The 22,946-nt window shown below is 43.0% G+C and overlaps 1 long non-coding RNA gene across 1 annotated transcript; it reads left to right on the forward strand.

The window, feature by feature from the left end:
* The first annotated feature begins 10,689 nt into the window (after positions 1-10,689).
* On the forward strand, positions 10,690-11,692 carry LOC124698066. The gene is made up of 3 exons (XR_007000874.1): positions 10,690-10,729; positions 10,870-11,016; positions 11,631-11,692. It is a non-coding gene; the product is annotated as an uncharacterized LOC124698066 (long non-coding RNA).
* Positions 11,693-22,946: the final 11,254 nt, after the last annotated feature.

Below are 22,946 nucleotides of genomic sequence, written 5' to 3' on the forward strand. Positions count from 1 at the left end.
AAATTAAAATTGTTTCCTTTCTCATTAAGAGGAAGAGCTAAAGATTGGTTGCTATCTCTGCCTAAGAATAGTATTGATTCCTGGACTAAATGCAAGGATGCTTTTATTGGTAGATATTATCCCCCTGCTAAAATTATATCTTTGAGAAGTAGCATAATGAATTTTAAACAATTGGATAATGAACATGTTGCTCAAGCTTGGGAAAGAATGAAATCTTTGGTTAAAAATTGCCCAACCCATGGACTGACTACTTGGATGATCATCCAAACCTTTTATGCAGGACTGAATTTTTCTTCGCGGAATTTATTGGATTCAGCTGCTGGAGGTACCTTTATGTCCATCACCTTGGGGGCGACTACAAAGCTTCTTGATGATATGATGATTAATTACTCTGAATGGCACACGGAAAGAGCTCCACAAGGTAAGAAGGTAAATTCTGTTGAAGAATCCTCTTCCTTGAATGATAAGATTGATGCTATTATGTCTATACTTGTGAATGATAGGACTAATGTTGATCCTAATAATGTTCCGTTAGCTTCATTGGTTGCCCAAGAAGAACATGTTGATGTGAACTTCATTAAAAATAATAATTTCAACAACAATGCTTATCGGAACAATTCTAGTAATAACTATAGGCCATATCCTTATAATAATGGTAACGGTTATGCTAATTCTTATGGGAATTCTTACAACAATAATAGTAACACACCCCCTGGACTTGAAGCTATGCTTAAAGAATTTATTAGTACACAAACTGCCTTTAACAAATCTGTTGAGGAAAAGCTCAATAAAATTGATATTCTCGCTTCTAAGGTTGATAGTCTTGCCTCTGATGTTGATCTTTTGAATTCGAAAGTTATGCCTAATAGGGATATTGAAAATAAAATTGTTACTACAGCAAATGCCATCCAAGTTAGAATTAATGAGAATATAAGATTAATGGCTGAATTGCGTGCTAGGTGGGATAGAGAAGAAAATGAAAAACTAGCTAAAGAGAATAATGTAGCTAAAGTTTGGACTATTACCACCACTAGTAATGCTAATGATTCACATGTTGCTGCACCTCCTACTATTAATGGTAAAATAATTGGTGTTGGTAATGTTTCTACTCCTAGTGCAAAGCGCGCAAAATTACTGAAGCTTGCTAAAGCTAGCTGAAAGCTGCACTGTGATAAAACTGCTGAAATTTTTTCCAACATTGGGGATGATGATCCCATTGCTTTAGATTGTAATGATTTAGATTTTGATGATTGCCACATCTCTGAAGTTATAAAGTTCTTACAAAAACTTGCTAAGAGTCCCAATGCTAGCGATGTAAACTTGGCTTTCACAAAACATATTACAAATGCTCTCATAAAAGCTAGAGAAGAGAAACTAAAACTTGAAACTTCTATTCCTAGAAAGCTAGAGGATGGTTGGGAGCCCATCATTAAAATGAGGGTCAATGATTTTGATTGTAATGCTTTATGTGATCTTGGTGCAAGTATTTACGTTATGCCTAAGAAAGTCTATGATATGCTTGACTTGCCACCATTGAAAAATTGTTATTTGGATGTTAATCTCGCTGATAATGCTAAAAAGAAACCTTTGGGGAGAGTTGATAATGTTCATATTATGGTTAACAATAACCTTGTCCCCGTTGATTTTGTTGTCTTGGATATTGAATACAATGCATCTTGCCCCATTATATTGGGAAGACCTTTTCTTCGAACCGTTGGTGCTACTATTAATATGAAGGAAGGTAATATTAAATATCAATTTCCTCTCAAGAAAGGTATGGAACACTTCCCTAGAAAGAGAATGAAGTTACCTTATGATTCTATTATTAGAACAAATTATGATGTTGATGCTTCGTCTCTTGATGTTACTTGATTTACACTTTACGCGCCTAGGCTGAAAGGCGTTAAGAAAAGCGCTTATGGGAGACAACCCATGTTTTTACTACAGTATTTTTGTTTTATATTTGAGTCTTGGAAGTTGTTTACTACTGTAGCAACCTCTACTTATCTTAGTTTTGTGTTTTGTTGTGCCAAGTAAAGTCTTTGATAGTAAAGTGAATACTAGATTTGGATTACTGCGCAGAAACAGATTTCTTTGCTGTCACGAATCTGGGTCTAATTCTCTGTAGGTAACTCATAAAATTATGCCAATTTACGTGAGTGATCGTCAGATATGTACGCAACTTTCATTCAATTTGGGAATTTTCATTTGAGCAAGTCTGGTGCCTCAATAAAATCCATCTTTACGGACTGTTCTGTTTTGACAGATTCTGCCTTTTATTTCGCATTGCCTCTTTTGCTATGTTGGATGAATTTCTTTGATCCATTAATGTCCAGTAGCTTTATGCAATGTCCAGAAGTGTTAAGAATGATTGTGTCACCTCTGAACATGTTAATTTTTATTGTCCACTAACCCTCTAATGAGTTGTTTCGAGTTAGGTGTGGAGGAAGTTTTCAAGGATCAAGAGAGGAGTATGATGCAATATGATCAAGGAGAGTGAAAGCTCTAAGCTTGGGGATGCCCCGGTGGTTCACCCCTGCATATTTTAAGAAGACTCAAGCGTCTAAGCTTGGGGATGCCCAAGGCATCCCCTTCTTCATCGACAACATTATCAGGTTCCTCCCCTGAAACTATATTTTTATTCCGTCACATCTTATGTACTTTGCTTGGAGCGTCGGTTTGTTTTTGTTTTTGTTTTTGTTTGAATAAAATGGATCCTAGCATTCACTGTATGGGAGAGAGACACGCTCCGCTGTTGCATATGGACAAGTATGTCCTTAGGCTTTACTCATAGTATTCATGGCGAAGTTTCTTCTTCGTTAAAGTGTTATATGGTTGGAATTGGAAAATGCTACATGTAGTAATTCTAAAATCTCTTGGATAATTTGATACTTGGCAATTGTTGTGCTCATGTTTAAGCTCTTGCATCATATACTTTGCACCCATTAATGAAGAAACACCTAGAGCTTGCTAATTTGGTTTGCATATTTGGTTTCTCTAAAGTCTAGATAATTTCTAGTATTGAGTTTTGAACAACAAGGAAGACGGTGTAGAGTCTTATAATGTTTACAATATGTCTTTTATGTGAGTTTTGCTGCACCGTTCATCCTTTTGTTTGTTTCAAATAACCTTGCTAGCCTAAACCGTGTATCGAGAGGGAATACTTCTCATGCATCCAAAAATCCATGAGCCAACCACTATGCCATTTGTGTCCACCATACCTACCTACTACATGGTATTTCTCCGCCATTCCAAAGTAAATTGCTTGAGTGCTACCTTTAAAATTCCATCATTCGCCTTTGCAATATATAGCTCATGGGACAAATAGCTTAAAAACTATTGTGGTATTGAATATGTACTTATGCACTTTATCTCTTATTAAGTTGCTTGTTGTGCGATAACCATGTTTACGGGGACGCCATCAACTATTCTTTGTTGAATATCATGTGAGTTGCTATGCATGTCCGTCTTGTACGAAGTAAGAGATATCTACCACCTTAATGGTTGGAGCATGCATATTGTTAGAGAAGAACATTGGGCCGCTAACTAAAGCCATGATTCATGGTGGAAGTTTCAGTTTTGGACATATATCCTCAATCTCATATGAGAATAATAATTGTTGCCACATGCTTATGCATTAAAGAGGAGTCCATTATCTGTTGTCCATGTTGTCCCGGTATGGATGTCTAAGTTGAGAATAATCAAAAGCGAGAAATCCAAAATGCGAGCTTTCTCCTTAGACCTTTGTACGGGCGGCATGGAGGTACCCCATTGTGACACTTGGTTAAAACATGTGTATTGTGATGATCCGGTAGTCCAAGCTAATTAGGACAAGGTGCGGGCACTATTAGTATACTATGCATGAGGCTTGCAACTTGTAAGATATAATTTACATAACTCATATGCTTTATTACTACCGTTGACAAAATTGTTTCATGTTTTCAAAATAAAAGCTCTAGCACAAATATAGCAATCGATGCTTTCCTCTTTGAAGGACCATTCTTTTACTTTTATGTTGAGTCGGTTCACCTATCTCTCTCCACCTCAAGAAGCAAACACTTGTGTGAACTGTGCATTGATTCCTACATACTTGCATATTGCACTTATTATATTACTCTATGTTGACAATTATCCATGAGATATACATGTTACAAGTTGAAAGCAACCGCTGAAACTTAATCTTCCTTTGTGTTGCTTCAATGCCTTTACTTTGATTTATTGCTTTATGAGTTAACTCTTATGCAAGACTCATTGATGCTTGTCTTGAAGTACTATTCATGAAAATTCTTTGCTTTATGATTCACTTGTTTACTCATGTCATTACCATTGTTTTGATCGCTGCATTCATTACATATGTTTACAAATAGTATGATCAAGGTTATGATGGCATGTCACTTCAGAAATTATCTTTGTTATCGTTTTACACGCTCGGGACGAGCGAGAACTAAGCTTGGGGATGCTGATACGTCTCAGACGTATCGATAATTTCTTATGTTCCATGCCACATTATTGATGATATCTACATGTTTTATGCACACTTTATGTCATATTCGTGCATTTTACGGAACTAACCTATTAACAAGATGTCGAAGAGCCGATTCGCTGTTTTACTGCTTTTTGGTTTCGAAATCCTAGTAACGAAATATTCTCGGAATTGGACGAAATCAACGCCCGGGGTCCTATTTTGCCACGAAGCTTCCGGAAGACCGAAGGAGAGTCGAAGTGGGGCCACGAGGCGCCGCCACACTAGGGCGGCGCGGCCTAGGTCTTGGCCGCGCCGGCCTGGCGTGTGGGGCCCTCGTGTGGCCCACCGCGTTGCCCTTCCGCCTACTTAAAGCCTCCGTCGCGAAACCCCCGATGCCGAGAGCCACGATACGGAAAACCTTCGTCGAGACGCCGCCGCCGCCAATCCCATCTCGGGGGATTACGGAGATCTCCTCCGGCACCCTGCCGGAGAGAGGATTCATCTCCCAGGAGGACTCTTCACCGCCATGGTCGCCTCCGGAGTGATGAGTGAGTAGTTCACCCCTGGACTATGGATCCATAGCGATAGCTAGATGGTTGTCTTCTCCTCATTGTGCTTCATTGTTGGATCTTGTGAGCTGCCTAACATGATCAAGATCATCTATCTGTAATGCTATATGTTGTGTTTGTCGGGATCCGATGGATAGAGAATACTATGTTATGATAATTATCAAGTTATTACCTATGTGTTGTTTATGATCTTGCATGCTCTCCGTTATTAGTAGAGGCTCTGGCCAAGTTTTTGCTCTTAACTCCAAGAGGGAGTATTTATGCTCGATAGTGGGTTCATGTCTTCGTTGAATGCAGGGCGAGTGACGAAAGCCCTAAGGTTGTGGATGTGATGTTGCCACTAGGGATAAAACATTGATGCTATGTCTAAGGATGTAGTTATTGATTACATTACGCACCATACTTAATGCAATTGTCACGTTGTTTTGCAACTTAATACTTGGAAGGGGTTCGGATGATAACCTGAAGGTGGACTTTTTAGGCATAGATGCATGTTGGATAGCGGTCTATGTACTTTGTCGTAATGCCCAATTAAATCTCACTATATTTATCATGACATGTATGTGCATTGTTATGCCCTCTCTATTTGTCAATTGCCCGACTGTAATTTGTTCACCCAACATGCTTTTATCTTATGGGAGAGACACCTCTAGTGAGCTGTGGACCCCGGTCCTATTCTTTACATCTCGAAATACAAATCTGCTTGCAATACTTGTTCTTTACTGTTTTCTCGCAAACAATCATCTTCCACACAATACGGTTAATCCTTTGTTACGGCAAGCCGGTGAGATTGACAACCTCACTTTGTTTCGTTGGGGCAAAGTACTTTGGTTGTGTTGTGCGGGTTCCACGTTGGCGCCGGAATCTCCGGTGTTGCGCCGCACTACATCCCGCCGCCATCAACCTTCAACGTGCTTCTTGACTCCTACTGGTTCGATTAAACCTTGGTTTCTTACTGAGGGAAACTTGCCGCTGTGCGCATCACACCTTCCTCTTGGGGTTCCCAACGGACGTGTCAACTACACGCATCACATCCCTCTTCTCTTTTGTTTACACATGTATTTTAGTTTTATTTATGGTTGACACTCCTCCCAACCTTTTGCTTACACAAGCCATGGCTAACCGAATCCTTGGGTGCCTTCCAACATTCACATACCATGAAGGAGTGTCTATTTGCAAAATTAAGTTTCTTACTGATGAATCAGAGAAAAACATGTGAAGAGAATTTCTCCTATAAATGTTCCAAGATGACCCGGCTCCAGGAGGCTTCAAAAGGGGCAAAACCATCGTGGTCGTCCGATCTACCCACTCCAATCCCGCTTTTCACTGCAGCCGTCCGATTGTTGAATTTCTCTTTCACGTTCGCTCAGCGCTGAAAAGTCTATGACAAGTAGGCCCTCCCATACGTGGGGTCGTGTGGTTGAGAGTAGAGGGCTGCTCCTCAGCGTACGTGATTTCTATCCACCATGGTGAAAACCTAGGCATCGCGAGCAACTCCCGTCCCCCAATCGGCCGCCTCCTTCCTCCTCCCCCAATCCCCGAGCCGCCTCCTTCTCCTCTCGTTTGCCCCCTCCTCTCCTCCACCCCAATCCACGGTCAAAGTTGGCGCACCGCCTTGCGCCGCGGCGGCGGCCTGCAGCGCGCACCGAGCGATGGGATGCCTAGACGCGGCAACGGCGATGGAAGGCAGCGCCGAGATCCCGAGCCGCCTTCTCTCTCCCTCTACCTACCCAGCATCGGAGGTGGAGGAGCAGCGAGGGGCGGCGCTGCTCCTCGCTGGTGGAGGAGCAGCGACGAGCGGCTCTTTGGGTGGCGTTGGGTAAGGGGGTGCTGGGGGCAGGCCGACTAGTGGCAGCCGCGCTCCCTCAGCCATGCCCTTACTCGCCGTTGTCCGCCGTCTTCTGCACAAGATCCAGGAATCCGGTGAATGGCCATGAGGTGCACATGGTAAGGAATCCATCCTCATTTCCCGCAAAAAAAAGGAATCCATCCTCATAGTCTTCTGTGGGTCCTTGAACGTGTTGTAGATCTTAGGTGCCTAATACATGGATATGCCGCTGCAGGATGTCGGACTCTACCTAGACCCTGGCTGCCTCCCCTATCTTCCTCCCCTTTCTCAGTGGGTCTTCTTCATTTGGTTTGGTTCTTTGTTATGCAGATCTGGATTCAGTAATTTTGGGACATTATTAGGTTGATTAGTACCTTGTTGTGCAGGTCGGCGAGGTTTTGTGTATGAAGCATTCTTAGTTGGTAAGTAGCTTCTACTGAAGGACATCATAACAAGGTTATTTCTCGATACAATCAAGTTTGTTCCTGCATTTTATGTTATTTTTTATTCTAGCACTGCTTAGGTCTGTTTCAGTATATGCTAGATTAATTATTTCTTTGTGTATATTCCGTTGATCTGTGTTGTATACAATATGGACTGCTTTTTTGAAATTCTCATGGTGCATCTACCTAAATTGGTTTCCTTTCCAGGTTGTACTCTATTCAGGAGCCATTGTACATGCTTTATGTTAGCTTTGGTGGTTCCAAATGAATTATGTTGGAAGTCATGTAAGATTAATAGTACTGAATTGATGAATTAGGTAATGGTGAAGAAATCATATGCTATCTTGAGGGGCACTTCTGTTCATATTCTTGTAAATTGCTTGGATGTATCTTCCCAATTACGGCATCATTTTAAGTTCATTATCGAAATGATTTTTAAGTTACTAGATCGTGCAAGTAAGATACTTGAAATGTGAATATCATATATGTACACAATTTGTTCTACTACTAGATCGTGCAAGTAAGATAATTGGAATGTGAATATCATATATGTACACAATTTGTTCTCTATCCGGTTCAGCAATCACGATACAATTTTTAGAAGAAATTGACTTTTTTATGGTTCTATGTGATTATATCAGTTTCGTAGCTACCATGTGCTAAAGTACTAACTAATGTATCGCAACACCGTGCGGTGCTTCAATGTTCTACGTGGTGCAGACGCTGCATGGAGTAGTGAGGGACAGTCGAACAGTGATCGTGTCGATCCATCAGCCGAGCAAGAAGGTCTTTGAGCTTTTTGATCAGTCGTGGTGTTCTCTCAGGGGGCAAAACAGTGTACTTTGGGCAGACCCGTGAGGCTTATGAGTTAGTACATCTGAGTTTACGTATCTTTGTATATATGTGTTCCTGCAATGCCAATGGGGTCTCTAAATCATGTCCTGTCATGTGCATTTCACAGTTCTTTCCCAAGCTACCTTCCCATGTCCACCGCCTCCATGGATTCAGGTAGAAGTCTGGTCATGTTGGCCACTTGGAAGTCCGATAGAGTGAAGAATAAAAAGGCTGGAAATTCCATTGATGATGTGGTAACGGAAGAATTGGAGGTGCCTTCGGTATTAATAAATCGGCGTAAAGGTGGGTTCAATCTTTACAATTTTGTGTAGCTAAAGTTTGAGCTTGGCAAGTTTAATTACACACATTGAAATGGCTGTAATGGGACAGTATGCTTGTTTGTCGCCCTTACTGTATATTATCTGATCCAATCTGCTACAAGATGACATTTTGATCTGTCACAAGATAAGTACCTTGTATGATACTATTCCATTTTTCAGGTTTTTGCTGATGTGGCCATGTGGGTGGGTTTGGACCGGCTTGGTTTTCTGCTAAGGCCCTTGATATAGACTAACATAGTGTATTCATCAGCTATGAGGTCCACAGAGAAGGTTCGTACCGAATAGGGTAGTAGGTTGAGTATGATACAATTCTTCATAACTACCTTGTCAAATAGGTTTTTGGAGATTATTTGCTGACATATTTAATGTTGTTTTCTTTTAAGTATCTATTTCTTAGTGTGTTGTGTGAGATAAGATGGAATAAATAAACTAAGTTCATTCATGCTTACAAACCTGATTGGAAGAGGAATTAGTAACTACTACCTTTGTGCCCCCAAATAATAGGTTGTAGAATATCCCTCCATGTTTATCCATTTGAGATATCAAAACTTTACAGATGATGCTTTGTTTCGGGATCTATGCCGTAGTTGTTTGTGCTTGGGTCAAGTCGGCTCTTAGATTAAATGACTAATCTTCTCACCCTTATTGTGCAGTACTCATGTCAACCCTTATTTTCCGATTGGATATAACCTCACGGTCTTCTTTTTGCAGATGTTATAGGTCAGAATGTCGGTGATTCTGAATCGACACATGTTCTCATGAGCACGAATACCTCCGACACTGCAAAGAGGGTCAATGCTCCGAGAGATAACAGGCGATGTTCTTGTGTTCACTTATTGTCGCCTTATATTCTTTTTGTGGGCTAACGTTTGTGCATAATGATGGGGGAAACCAACAAAAATGCATGTTTCCTCGTGCATTCTAGATGTATTACTTCAGTATTCAGGGTGAGGTTACTACTAACTAACCAAAGAAAGAGAGATGGTTCTGTTCTATTCAAGTTTTTTCTGCATTCTATTTTTGTGAAACAATTACTAGAAGAAGATTTATCCCTATAAAATGAAGTATGTTATTACGACGGGTTCTGTGACTATTTGAGTTAGTTTTACATTGAAAGTTATTTACCTTGGTGCAAAATTTCGCAGCGGATTTTTTTATTTGATGAAAGGTGACCAGTAGCACAGAGACATTTCTAATGCCCACTTCCATTTGATGAAACACAGGTACTTTCATTTTATCAGATGTATACAAAACCAGGTACTCTATAGGTTTGGAGTGTTTCGTATACATCTGATAAAATGTGAGAAAAAAGATGCCCTTGCAAGCTATAAATCAAAATTAAGAAACTTATTTTGGCTCTACGTGATTCCAGAATCGAGGGATCCCTTTTTTGTTGGAGTTTTTATGATGGATAGTGGTTTATCTACAAATTTGATAGTTTGAGAGGCCTCACTTCTACCCATTATCCTTTCCCTTTGTGTTGTTGCTCGGAGGTGAGTCCGCACCTCCTCTTTTCTTTCTTTGTCATGGTTAGTGATGTGATGGTTCTATTCATTTCCTAATATCCCAAATATTGACCAGATGTTTGAGAATACTTTAAAAGTATTCCGATTGCACTTGAAGAGCTTGTTCTGGATAGTAATTCAATCTTGATAGGGTTCTTATACTGCAGCTCATGTAAATAATAGGGTTCTTTCAAGTAATGGATGCACTCGGTTTTCTATTCTCTTGTGATAGGGTTCCTTTTGTTATGCACATGTCGGCAAGTAGGATATATTAATGGTTAGTCGACATTGTCTGAATTTGCCAGTGCGAGCTATATAACATTTACTTTATACTCCATGCTCTTAGGCCTGGATAATTAAATGTTAGGTCTCAATTCTTTTCTATTCTCTTGTGATAGGGTGTCTTTTGTTATATGTATGCTGACTTCTTTATTTTGATAATGCAGTTTAAATATTTGCTTATGATGCAGTGAGATAATATGTGTAGTCCACTCAATTTGAGAATAAGTATGAGTATGTAGTGGTCCATAGGATTCTTGTCAGTTATGTTCCATTTGCACTACTATCACAGTAAACCTGAAATTGTAGTTATGTTCCATTTTGTTTGATATATAACATAGACATTATTGTTGTTTTTTCAGCTAAAGCAACGGCAACTCCAGGAAAATCGTGTGTTTGCTGCTGCTAATAAAATGCAGAATCATTTAGTGTCCGTCAGCTGTGCGGAAATACGAGTATCTCCAGGTGACTCTCCTGAATATGCTTGCCATGTGATTAATTTAAATTACTTTCTTTCCATTGCATATCTGAAATTTCTTTTCGCTTATGATGGGCTTACCTGTTGCTTTGCATTATTGGTGACCATTGATGTTTTCCTTGTGCAGTGGAGTCCATACTCGATGGTAGGCTTGATGGGTATTGCAAGTGTGCTTGGACTGGTTTCTTGCGGGAGGCACCCTCAAATAAGAAAAGTGACGCTGCTGCTCTTTTGAAAGAAAAGGACGAGATTATCACTCAGGTCATGGCTGAAGGTATGCAATTTTTTCTTTTTGATATTGCATTAATTAAATTATTCTGTTATAATGTTGAGAATACCAAATTACCAGTTCTATCATTTGAAATATTGTCATGTGACCATTTCAAGAATTAATGTTGCCATACGGTATGTTGCACCATGTTGAGCAGCCTTTGTCGGTGGACAGTCATTGCTGACTCCAATGATCATTTACCGAGATGTACATATTAGCGACGTTAGGAAAGATGTAATGGCTTACAGAACATAGATAATAATGACAACATAAACTTTTCAAACATATCCTGCAGGCGAGAGTCATATTTATCGGTTTGATATGAGTCTCTCATCTGCAGTTTATTGTGGCATTTGAAATTTGTATGCCCTTAACATGCGTTGGTTGAGTCCTTTACTGCTTTAATTGGAGCTATAGTCCTTTTGCTTTCCACTGTAACACTCTGATCTTGCTGTCAACGGTAGGCTACTAGGCAATAGGCATATACACATGGACCTGATGTGTATGTAAGTTTGAAGATATTCATTCCTTATCTACTTTATTCCACATACACTACACCACCATGTGATAATTTTGGCTTTTCTGACACTAACATCTTATGTTTACCAATGAAACAGGCGAAGAGCTATCGAAAAAACAAGCTGCTCAAGAAGCTACTATACGAAAACCGAGAGCACAGTGCATGGAGTATAACTCTATCACCACACTCTTATGAAATGCCAGTTTTTGAAACTAATCAAGTTTGCTGTCTTTTTTTTGGTTGAAGCTAGATTCGTGAGTTTGAAGAAGAAAAGCAACGGCTGAACTCAAAGATCCAGGTAAAAGAGAGCAAATATTTTAAAAAGACAGCAAAGGAATGAACTGGACTTTTAATAATTAATTAATTCATCTGTACTAAATTGTTTCTTATCTGCTTTAATGACACACATTAAATATTTTCTTTTGCTGCTTGCATGATACAAAACCAAATTTGCACCCATATTTGGGTGGTTTGTTCGTCTCTCTTTTGATCATGTGTGAACACATTGTGCTGAGTTGTTCCTTTTAAACAGTAGTGTGCGTAACCTCTACTGACTTGCTTAAAGTTCACGATTTCATTCAACCGGACAAGCTTTTTTCCTTAATTACTTGTTGGATGGATAGCTCCGAAAAATTGCTCATTGAGAATAGTGGAGCTACTTCGGCTTCCTGAAGGAAGCACTTTTGCTCTATTCGTCGGCTTTTATTTGCTCGGGGCTTAAAATGAACCCATGCACTTAATTTTGACTTTGCAGGTTGAGGAGACAAAGGTTGAGAGTATTAAAAGAGATAAGGCGGCAACAGAGAAGTTGCTACAAGAAACAATCGAAAGAAATCAAACTGAACTTGCAGCTCAAATGCTCTTAATGCAGCAAAAGAGGCCGAAGCATTAGCTGAATCAAGAGTCAACACAGAAGCCAAAGTTGAGCTTGAGAGCCGCTTAAGAGAAGCCTGCGAAAAAGAAAATATGCTGATTAATACAATCGAGGAGTTGAGGAATGCTCTTACCAGACAAGAACAGGAGGTAAGCCATGAAAATATGCATCTACTGTGCATCAATAATTCAATACCCCCGGGACATTTAGTCTGGTAGATTGTGGTGATCTAACCGTAATCTATGTTGCTTTGTTGATTAAAACTTTTATCTAAAAGATTATTTTGTTGATCTATAATGTCATGAAATCTTTTATATTGCTTTGTTGATAAAAACTGGGGCATTTCGGGCTGCTTTCGGGGAAGAACGGTTAAAAAGGGATCATGATGATCTTCAAAAGCGGTATCAGGTGAGCGAGCTTTTTCGGTTTAGTCGGCACTACGAGTAAAATTAGTCATGGACCAGTTGTCATTTCCTTTCATTTTTCAATACTTCAGGCCGGTGAACTTCGGTATAATGAACTGGTTACACAAGTTCCCGAGTCGACAAGGCCACTCTTAAGGCAAATTGAAGCCATGCAGGTATTTGTGCTTCCACAGATTTTTCCCTTCTTGGCGACGCTCGGTTGCAAAATGACCGGCCAAGCCATACTGAGCCCAAGCCGCTGCTGTTGCGCCTCTCCCCTCGATGTACCAAGCGCCATAGGTGGAGGAGCAGCGAGGGGCGGCGCTGGGACAAAGGTGGAGGAGCACGGATTCAGCGCCAACTTACTTCTCGACGAGTAAGTCCCCCTCTTCCTCTCAACGCATCTTCCCTATCCCTCTCTCAGTTTATCTATGTCCACAGATTGGGCCATTCGTGCGATGGGGCGGGCGCGGTCTGCGTGATGGCGCTGCTCCGTGAGATCCATGGACGGCGGCTCGGTGACAGAAAGCAGGTGGTGTAGGCCCGACGACAGAGGAGGGAAGCCTCGGCCACGGCCAAGGTAGGCGTTGTACGACACCTTCTTATCTATATCACAATCCCGTGCGTATGTTCTGAGAAAGAGGAGCCCAATGAGAAATCGAGCGTGTCTGCGGCGGTAAGCAACGAGCAGCGACGGCGGGCACAGTTCATACGCCAAAGGGAGCTCCTCCCATTCTCCCTCTCTCTCTCAGCCCGTGCTCTCTCTACCCTCAATCTCGTCTCTGCTCTTTCCCCCTCTTCCCCTCGACCTAGAACACTGGTTGGCTGGATGAGGAATAGAAAACTGGGAGTCTCTGTGACAGGTGTTTCTCATGCTTGGACCTGAATCTCGCATATTTATTTTTGGATGTGTATTGGCTTATTTTTTCTGGCCACATTCTCCATATATGCATATCTAGAGTTATGAATCGATTTGGCCATTCTATTATTCAGCTCATTAAAACTCTTGATGTTGATGATGATTTGCTGCTGTTTTTGCAGGTTTGTCATGGATTTGAGCAAAAAGAAGAGTCATATGAAGGTGATTTGGAGGAAGGAGGTGACCATTACTTGCTAGAACTCTTGTGTTGGAGCCTTGGAGGAGGGTGAATTTGCCATCTATAATTTGGTATTTAGTTTAGGCACAGAAATATGGTACACTAATTGTTGGTTACATTAGCATTATATAAGTCTTTATAATCTTTCATTTCTTATCTTTATACTATTTCTGAGTGTGCCATTCTAGGCCTGCTTGAGGCATATAAAATTGCTTATGTTGAAGGCAACACTTGTCGCTATTGCTACCTGTGGCTGGAAGGGATAGGAAGTAAAAAGGGATAGATAGTATCAGCCTCTTGGATGAGAAATTCTCATGATGCTCACTCAGACTGACAATTTCTTTTAATGTGAGACAGAAGTCACAAAGCTACCACGATAATTTGTTCTGGCCATTTATACGAGAAAAATATCTAACGGTTCCATTCTTGTGTTCGGACAAGATGAACAACTTCATTCCTTTCTTTTTCTTGCATCCTCCATCACTCTGATTTGTTGATTGTCCCAATACTCTGATTTGTAATTACTAATTGTTCTTTTTTCAAAACATCCGTGTGCTTTTTTCCTAAATATTCGGGGAGGAAAAGAATATGGGGGAACTAGAGGAGAATCATGGTGAATAGTTGTCTTTCATTTCTTCAGGCGACTCGCTTATTTGGTTCTGCTATGTATCTTACCTGGTTTTGTTTGTGTCTCCTATTTGCACTCATCTTCTCCTCAATATCCACCTATCTTCAGGTGGAAAAAAGTGTACATATCAAGGAGGTTGATGGTGAATGGGGCGATTTTGGTGCGGCGGGGACGGCGAGGGCTTGTACCAGTCGTCGTCGAACTCCGCCTCGAGGTCGATGACGGGGACGGGGGCACCAGATGGACGAGTCGTAGGCCGGCGGTAGCGAGCGACCTCCTCGAGGAGCCGAGCCTGCCGCTCCGCCTCCTCCTTCTCCCACTGCTTGCCTGGTCGAGGGGCATGGCGTTGTCGGCGGAGACGTGGTCCTGGAGGGACCTCGCCATGACGACCTCGAGGATTGCGGCGTCCTCGGCTTCGTGGACCTCCTCCACCTTCACCGGCTTGCTCTTCCGCTCGCCGGAGGTGCCTGGTTCGCGCTTGGGTCGGAGGCGGCCGCGTGGCGTCGACGGCTCGCGGATGACGATCCCGTCGCCGCTGCGCGCACAGTTGCTCGGCGGGGAAAGTGGCTCCGTTTTCACCAGCGCCCATGATGGCGCCGACCTCGAGATCGGCGTCGACCTCGCCGCCGAACCGGACGACGAGGAGCTGGCAGCCATGCGCCGTGGCTGCCAGCTGCTTCCCCGGCGGCGGCTGGCCGATGCCCTTGACAGCGGGGGCATCATCAGAACTGGCGTGTTGCCGCCCTCGATGTTCTCGAGGACGGCGTCGAGCGTCCGGCCCGGCGCGCTCCACCAACGCCGGCGCCCCGCGGAGTTGTTGCGCGGAGGCGGAGGCGGCGGGCTGTCGTAGGAGGCGAGCTCCCGCTCCCACCGCCGCAGGAAATACGAGTTCCACGCCGTGTAGTTGTCGGGGTGGAACTGTGGCTCGGCGCGCTCCTGGTCCGACAATGTCAGTCGGACCTCCTCGATGGTGGCGTCGAGGGCGTGTCCCTGGGGCAGCGGCGGGATTGGCACGCCGCCCACACTTAGCCGCCACCCGCCGCCGGGAGGCCTCGTGTCCGGCGAGCAGGGGTACCCCGCCTGGTAGAGGAGGGGTCCCTCCCACGCGTGGAGCGACCAGCGGGGAAAGCCGTTGTTGGCCGCGCCGTCTTGCTCGTTGAACGCCATCGATCTCGTCGAGGGAAGAGTGGTGCTACGCGTCGCGGCGAGCGGGGATTATTTAGGCGGGGCTGGACCCGGCGATTTAATGCCGCGTGGATGCTATGCGTCCGCCGCGAGTTGATCGGCGGCAGCCTTTACTGCGCGCGGAAGACGATGCGTGTGCCGCTGACCGGCCGGGTCCACCTCTGTGACGAAGCCGAAGTGAAAGCGCGGGAGAGATTTCTCGTCCTTTCGCGTGCTTTCGCTTTGTCCGGACTCCCCGAGCGCGCCCCGGTAGGCCGGGGTTGGCGTGGGCTCGCTGGATGGATGAAGGCCCAAATCCGGGGAAAAACGAGGAACCGGGGGCGCGGCTGGGCCATTTTTCGCCGTTCGGATTGAAAAATAGCCAGCCGGGGGCCTATTCGAGGAGACGAGTGGAGATGCTCTAACCTTCTCAGACAAGGGAAATCGAAATGAGCTGCAAGTAGCGTAAGCTAGACCTAGCTGATCAGATCTGTTCGTTGTTCCCTAGATTATTTTTATAGTAGCATGTAGCCAGGTTGAAACTGCAGTGCTATATCTGTTGTTTAACTTAGTGAGAGGCTTATTTCTGCATTTCATATCTTGCTCGGGGAGGTTTTCCTTTTTGTACTTTTTTCTTTCTTTTTGGTGGTGCTTTTTCTACATTATTATTACTACCCTGAGCATTACACATTTGTTAATCTGTTTTGATATGCCGTGCGTTATCGGCGGTGCAAATGTGTTTTGTCTGAATTATCGATGAATCTCGAGATCTTTGTGAGAATGAAAGCACCAGTCTCAAAAACTGCCGAAGACCACTTGTTGGTGGTAGTGGTGTTCACAGAGCAATTATTATGGTTCTTGGAAGTTGAACAAGACAACAAAAATATAAATGAGGTTCAATTTATTATCTAGAGTAGGTCATATGTACTCGATTTAACCACTAACCGATTTGCTATATCTTACTTACCTTTCAGCTTCAATACCTTTGTTGTATTCTTACAATTCCATAGATTAAGATACCATGCAGAGATAATTCTACCATCGATTTATAGAGGTCTTAATTGTTGTACAATTAACATAAATTCAACTGAGGATGGCTGCAGCGTCAGATGCCAAGTGAGTCTAAGGAGCCGGAAGAGGAAAAGGAGGACGTGTGAGGGGCAGAAGGAGCGGTCGCATGGGATCAAAGGGGGCATCCAAAGGAAGGTGGATGTACCGGCAAGGACATTTTCTCGCCATCGGATATTGCTATAGCTCCCTTTGATGGCCACCCAACCTGAATGCCCTCCCTTTACCGCTACGATGACGGCAGCTCCACTCCGAACCTCTGGTATCAAAATCAGCCAAACTTCTGGTTCAAATTTTGATTAAATTTTGCCATTTACGCGATAGCGCAACGGGACATATGACGAGCAGAAGGAGCCGTGGCATGGGAGCAAAGGGAGTAGCCAAAGGAAGGTGGAGGGATCATCGAGGACATTTTCTCGAACTCACTCCAACGGATGATGTTATAACTCGCCCCACTCCTACCCTCTGAGGCTCCGGTATCAAAATAAGCCAAAATTTATGGTTCAAATTTTGATTAAATCCCGCCATTTGCGCGATAGCGCAACAGGTCATCTAGTTATTAATGAAGGTTGATTAATTGGGGGCTGGGAACCCCGCGCCAGCTCTTTTCGCAAAATTATTGGATAAGCGGATGATGCCACTAGTCCATTGGTGAAAGCTGCCCAACAAGATTGAAAGATAAAACACCACATACTTCCTCATGAGCTATAAAACATTGACACAAATAAGGAGTAATAAAGTTTTGAATTATTTAAAGGTAGCACATGAAGTAATTTACTTTGGAATGGCAGAGAAATACCATATAGTAGGTGGGTATGGTGGACACAAATGGCATAGGTTTTGGCTCAAGGTTTTGGATGCACGAGAAGAATTCCCTCTCAGTACAAGGCTTTGGCTAGCAAGGTTGTTTGAAGCAAACTCAAGTATGAAACGGTGCAGCAAAACTCACATATGAACATATTGTAAGTATTATAAGACTTTACATCGTCTCCTTGTTGTTCAAACACCTTAACCCGAAAATATCTAGACTCTAGAGAACAGTCATGCAAACCAAATTTTAGCAAGCTCTATGTAGTTCTTCATTAATGGGTACAAAGTACATGATGCAAGAGCTTAAACATGATCTATGAGCACAACAATTGCCAAGTATCAAATTATTCAAGACATTATACCAATTACCACATGCAGCATTTTCTGTTTCCAACCATATAACAATTAACGAAGCGCTTTCAACCTTCGCCATGAACATTAAGAATAAAGCTAAGAACACATGTGTTCATATGCAACAGCGGAGCGTGTCTCTCTCCCACACAAGCATGAATTTATTCAGAGAATGAAAATAAAAAAAACGAAAATAAAAGCACATAGACGCTCCAAGTAAAGTACATAAGATGTGACCGAATAAAAATATAGTTTCAAGAGAAGAAACCTGATAAGTTGTCGATGAAGAAGGGGATGCCTTGGGCATCCCCAAGCTTAGATGCTTGAGTCTTCTTGAAATATGCAGGGATGAACCACGGGGGCATCCCCAACCTTAGACTCTTCACTCTTCTTGATCATAGTATATCATCCTCCTCTCTTGACCCTTGAAAACTTCCTCCACACCAAACTCAAAACAAACTCATTAGAGGGTTAGTGCATAATCAAAATTCACATGTTCAGAGGTGACACAATCATTCTTAACACTTCCGGACATTGCTCAAAGCTACTGGAAGTTAATGGAACAAAGAAATCCATCCAACACAGCAAAAGAGGCAATGCGAAATAAAAGGCAGAATCTGTCAAAACAGAATAGTCCGTAAAGACGAATTTTTAGAGGCACCAGACTTGCTCAGATGAAAATGCTCAAATTGAATGAAAGTTGCGTACATATCTGAGGATCACGCACGTAAATTGGCAGATTTTTCTGAGTTACCTACAGAGAATCATACCTAAATTCGTGACAGCAAGAAATCTGTTTCTACGCAGTAATCCAAATCTAGTATTGACTTTACTATCAAAGACTTTACTTGGCACAACAATGCAATAAAATAAAGATAAGGAGAGGTTGCTACAGTAGTATCAACTTCCAAGACTCAAATATAAAACAAAATTGCTGTAGTAAAATAAAAACATGGGTTATCTCCCAAGAAGTGCTTTCTTTATAGCCATTAAGATGGGCTCAGCAGTTTTAATGATGCACTCTCAAGAAATAGTAGTTGAAGCAAAAGAGAGCATCGAAAAGCAAATTCAAAACAAATTTAAGCCTAACCCACTTCCTATGAAAAGGAATCTTGTAAATAAACAAGTCATGTAGGCATAATGCAACAAGCATAGAAAGGCAACACAAGTGTAACTTCAAAAATTTCAGCATATAGAGAGGTGTTTTAGTAACATGAAAATTTCTACACCATATTTTCCTCTCTCATAATAATATCCAGTAGCATCATGAGCAAACTCAACAATATAACTATCACATAAAGCATTCTTATCATGAGTCTCATGCATAAAATTATTACTACTCCCAACATAAGCATAGTCATTTTTATTAATTGTAGTGGGAGCAAATTCAACAAAGTAGCTATCATCAAATATAGGAGGCATATTATAATCATAATAAACTTTATCCTCTATAGTACGTGGCACCAGAAGACCACTATCACTATAATCATCATAAATAGGAGGTAAAGTATCATCAAAGAAAATTTTCTCCTCAATGCTTGGGGGACTAAAAATATCATGCTCATCAAAACCAGCTTCCCCAAGCTTAGAATTTTCCATATAATTATCAACAATGGTGTTCAAAGCGTTCATACTAATATCATTGCTACTAGCAAGCAAATAAGGTTCCATAGGTTTTTTAATTTTCGCATTAAACCATTCATGTCTTGACTCAGGAAATAGTTTAAAAAGCTCACAGATGTTTTCCATTATGCCTTACTAGTGTTCAACAAGAAACAAAAAGATGCAATTGCAGGATCTAAAGGAAACAGCTTCGAGCACTTACAATGGCGCCGGAAGATAGCTTAGTTGCCGAGATCCGGAGTGTGAGTGCCTTTTACCTTTCCTCCCCGGCAACGGCGCCAGAAAATAGCTTGATGTCTACGCACACTCCTTTTCCTGTAGACAGTGTTGGGCCTCCAAGAGCAGAGGTTTGTAGAACAGCAGCAAGTTTTCCCTTAAGTGGATCACCCAAGGTTTATCAAACTCAGGGAGGAAGAGGTCAAAGATATCCCTCTCAAGCAACCCTGCAATCACGATACAAGAAGTCTCTTGTGTCCCCAACACACCTAATACCCTTGTCAGATGTATAGGTGCACTAGTTCGGCGAAGAGATAGTGAAATACAAGTGGTATGAATGAATATGAGCAGTAGTAACGGCGCCAGAAAATAGCTTGCTGGCGTGCAGTTGATGGTAGTAATATTGTAGGAAGTAAAGATGCAGTAAAACAGTAAATAAGCGATGATTGCAGTATTTGGAAACAAGGCCTAGGGATCATACTTTCACTAGTGGACACTCTCAACATTCATCACATAATAAAACCACTCTACACTCTCTTGTTGGATGATGAACACCATAATTGTGTAGGGCTACAAGAGCACCTCGATGCCGGAGTTAACAAGCTCCACAACATTCGATGTTCATATTTAAAAAACCTTAGAGTGCATGATAGACCAACGCAATTATACCGAGTACTAACATAGCATGCACACGTACTATCACCTTCAAGCTATGAAAGGGGGAATAGATCACATCAATACTATCATAGTAATAGTTAACTTCATAATCTACAAGAGATCACAATCATAAACTACGCCAAGTACTACATGATGCACACACTGTCACCATTACATCATGGAGGAGGAATAGACTACTTTAATAACATCACTAGAGTAGCACATAGATTAATAGTGATATAAAGCACATTGCAATCATAAAGGAATATAAATAAGCACTTCACTATGCTATTCTGAATTACTTTTTGGCAAGATAACGAACACTAATTCATCATGTAGGCAAACCTTAAAGATTTATTCCCAAGTACTAATAAACACCCCACGCTGTCACTGTGAGCATTCATAGGAGGTACTAACACACCACAATTTCATAGAGACATCCAACTCAAATCATAACTCGGTGAATAAGTATTCTCGTGAAATATAGCCTAAGAGACCCACACGGTGCACACACTCGTCACCTTTACACACGTGGGACAAGGAGTCTCCGGAGATCACATAAGTAAAATCCACTTGAATAGCATAACAACATCTAGATTACAAGCTCATCATATGGATCTCAATCATGTAAAGCAGCTCATGAGATCATTGTATTGAAGTACATAGGAGAGAGAGATGAACCACATAGCTACCGGTACAGCCCTTAGCCTCGAGGGAGAACTACTCCCTCCTCATGGGAGACAGCAGCGTTGATGTAGATGGCGGTGGTGTCGATGGAGAGGCCTTCCGGAGGCACTTCCCCGTCCCGGCGACGTGCCGGAACAGAGACTCCTGTCCCCCAGATCTTGGCTTCGCGATGGAGGCGGCTCTGGAAGGTTTCTCGTACCGTGGCTTTTCCGTATCGAAGATTTAGGTCAGGGAGGCTTAAATAGGCGAAGAGGCGGAGTCGGAAGGGCTACGGAGCCGCCACACAACAGGGGGGCGCGCCCCCCCTTGGGCCGCGCCGGCCACCTGTGTGGTGGGCCTGTGGCTCTCCTCTGGCCCCTCTCCGGTGTTCTGGAAGCTTCGTGGAATTATAAGGTGCTGGGCGTTGATTTCGTCTAATTCCAAGAATATTTCCTTACTAGGATTTCTGAAACCAAAAATAGCAGAAAACAGGAACTGGCACTTCGGCATCTCGTCAATAGGTTAGTTCCGGAAAATGCATAATAATGACATATAATGTGTATAAAACATGTGAGTATCATCATAAAAGTAGCATGGAACATAAGAAATTATAGATACGTTTGAGACGTATCAACGTGCAGCAGGGGACGACTCCGAGGTGCGTCGCTGAGCGGCCATTTTCGTCCGCCGTGACCGAAAATGCATCTGACACCACCTCCAGCGGGGCGACGCAAAGTGACCGGCCGTCCGCGGAGACGCAAACCTGGCCCAAATATGCGCCTGGGATGCGTCTCCGCGGACGCGGAAAGCGTCCGCTCGCGTCTGGCGGATGTTTTGTCTGGCCCACCAGGCAGTGACGCAGCGTCGATGCGTCTTCTCCGCCAGTACTAGCGCCGAGGCGTCACTTCGGCAATCTGCGGCCGCGTTAATGACGATGCCTCGCGTGGCGCGCGGCCGTCGCCTACCTCTGCGCACGTAGTAATGGCGATGCCCCGCGTGGCGCGGCCGTCGCCCTGCCTCCGACCTATATAAACAGGGACGCGAGCATCTCATCTCCTCCCCACAAAACCCTAGCCGCCGCTGCCGTAGCGCCGCTTCCGACGAGGAGTTCGACTCCGAAGACAAGACCGACCTCCTCCACCCAGTCAGGGACGCCGCGGCCCTGGCTGAAGCGGAGAAGGAAGCAGAGGAGGAGCGGGCGGCCCATGCGGCGGTCGACACCGAGCTAGAACAGCGTAGGCTGGCGGCCGACGCAGCCGCAGAGGACTCCGACTCTGAGATATCTTGGTCTTCCGATGACCCTGATGCGCCTACGCCGGAGGAGAGGGCGGCGGAGCAGAAGGCTATCGTCGAGTCTTTCGGGACGCTTGATGTCTACGCACGCTTCTATTCCCGTAGACAATGTTGGGCCTCCAAGAGCAGAGGTTTGTAGAACAACAGCAAGTTTCCCTTAAGTGAATCACCCAAGGTTTATCGAACTCAGGGAGGTAGAGGTCAAAGATATCCCTCTCAAGCAACCCTGCAATTACGATACAAGAAGTCTCTTGTGTCCCCAACACACCTAATACACTTGTCGATGTATAGGTGCACTAGTTCGGCGAACAGATAGTAAGATGCAAGTGATATGGATGAATATGAGTGGTAATAACAATCTGAAATAAATATGGCAGCAAGCAAACATGTAACAGAACTTGTTGGAAACGGTGTTTCAATACTTAGAAACAAGGCCTAGGGATCCTACTTTCACTAGTGGACACTCTCAACATTGCAATCATAATTGAATATAAATATAAGCACTTCATCATACTACTCTCTTATTGGATAGAGAACTCAAATTCATTGGGCAAGTGTGCAA

The sequence above is a fragment of the Lolium rigidum genome, chromosome 3 (assembly GCF_022539505.1).
Source record: "Lolium rigidum isolate FL_2022 chromosome 3, APGP_CSIRO_Lrig_0.1, whole genome shotgun sequence".
NCBI lineage: Eukaryota > Viridiplantae > Streptophyta > Magnoliopsida > Poales > Poaceae > Lolium > Lolium rigidum.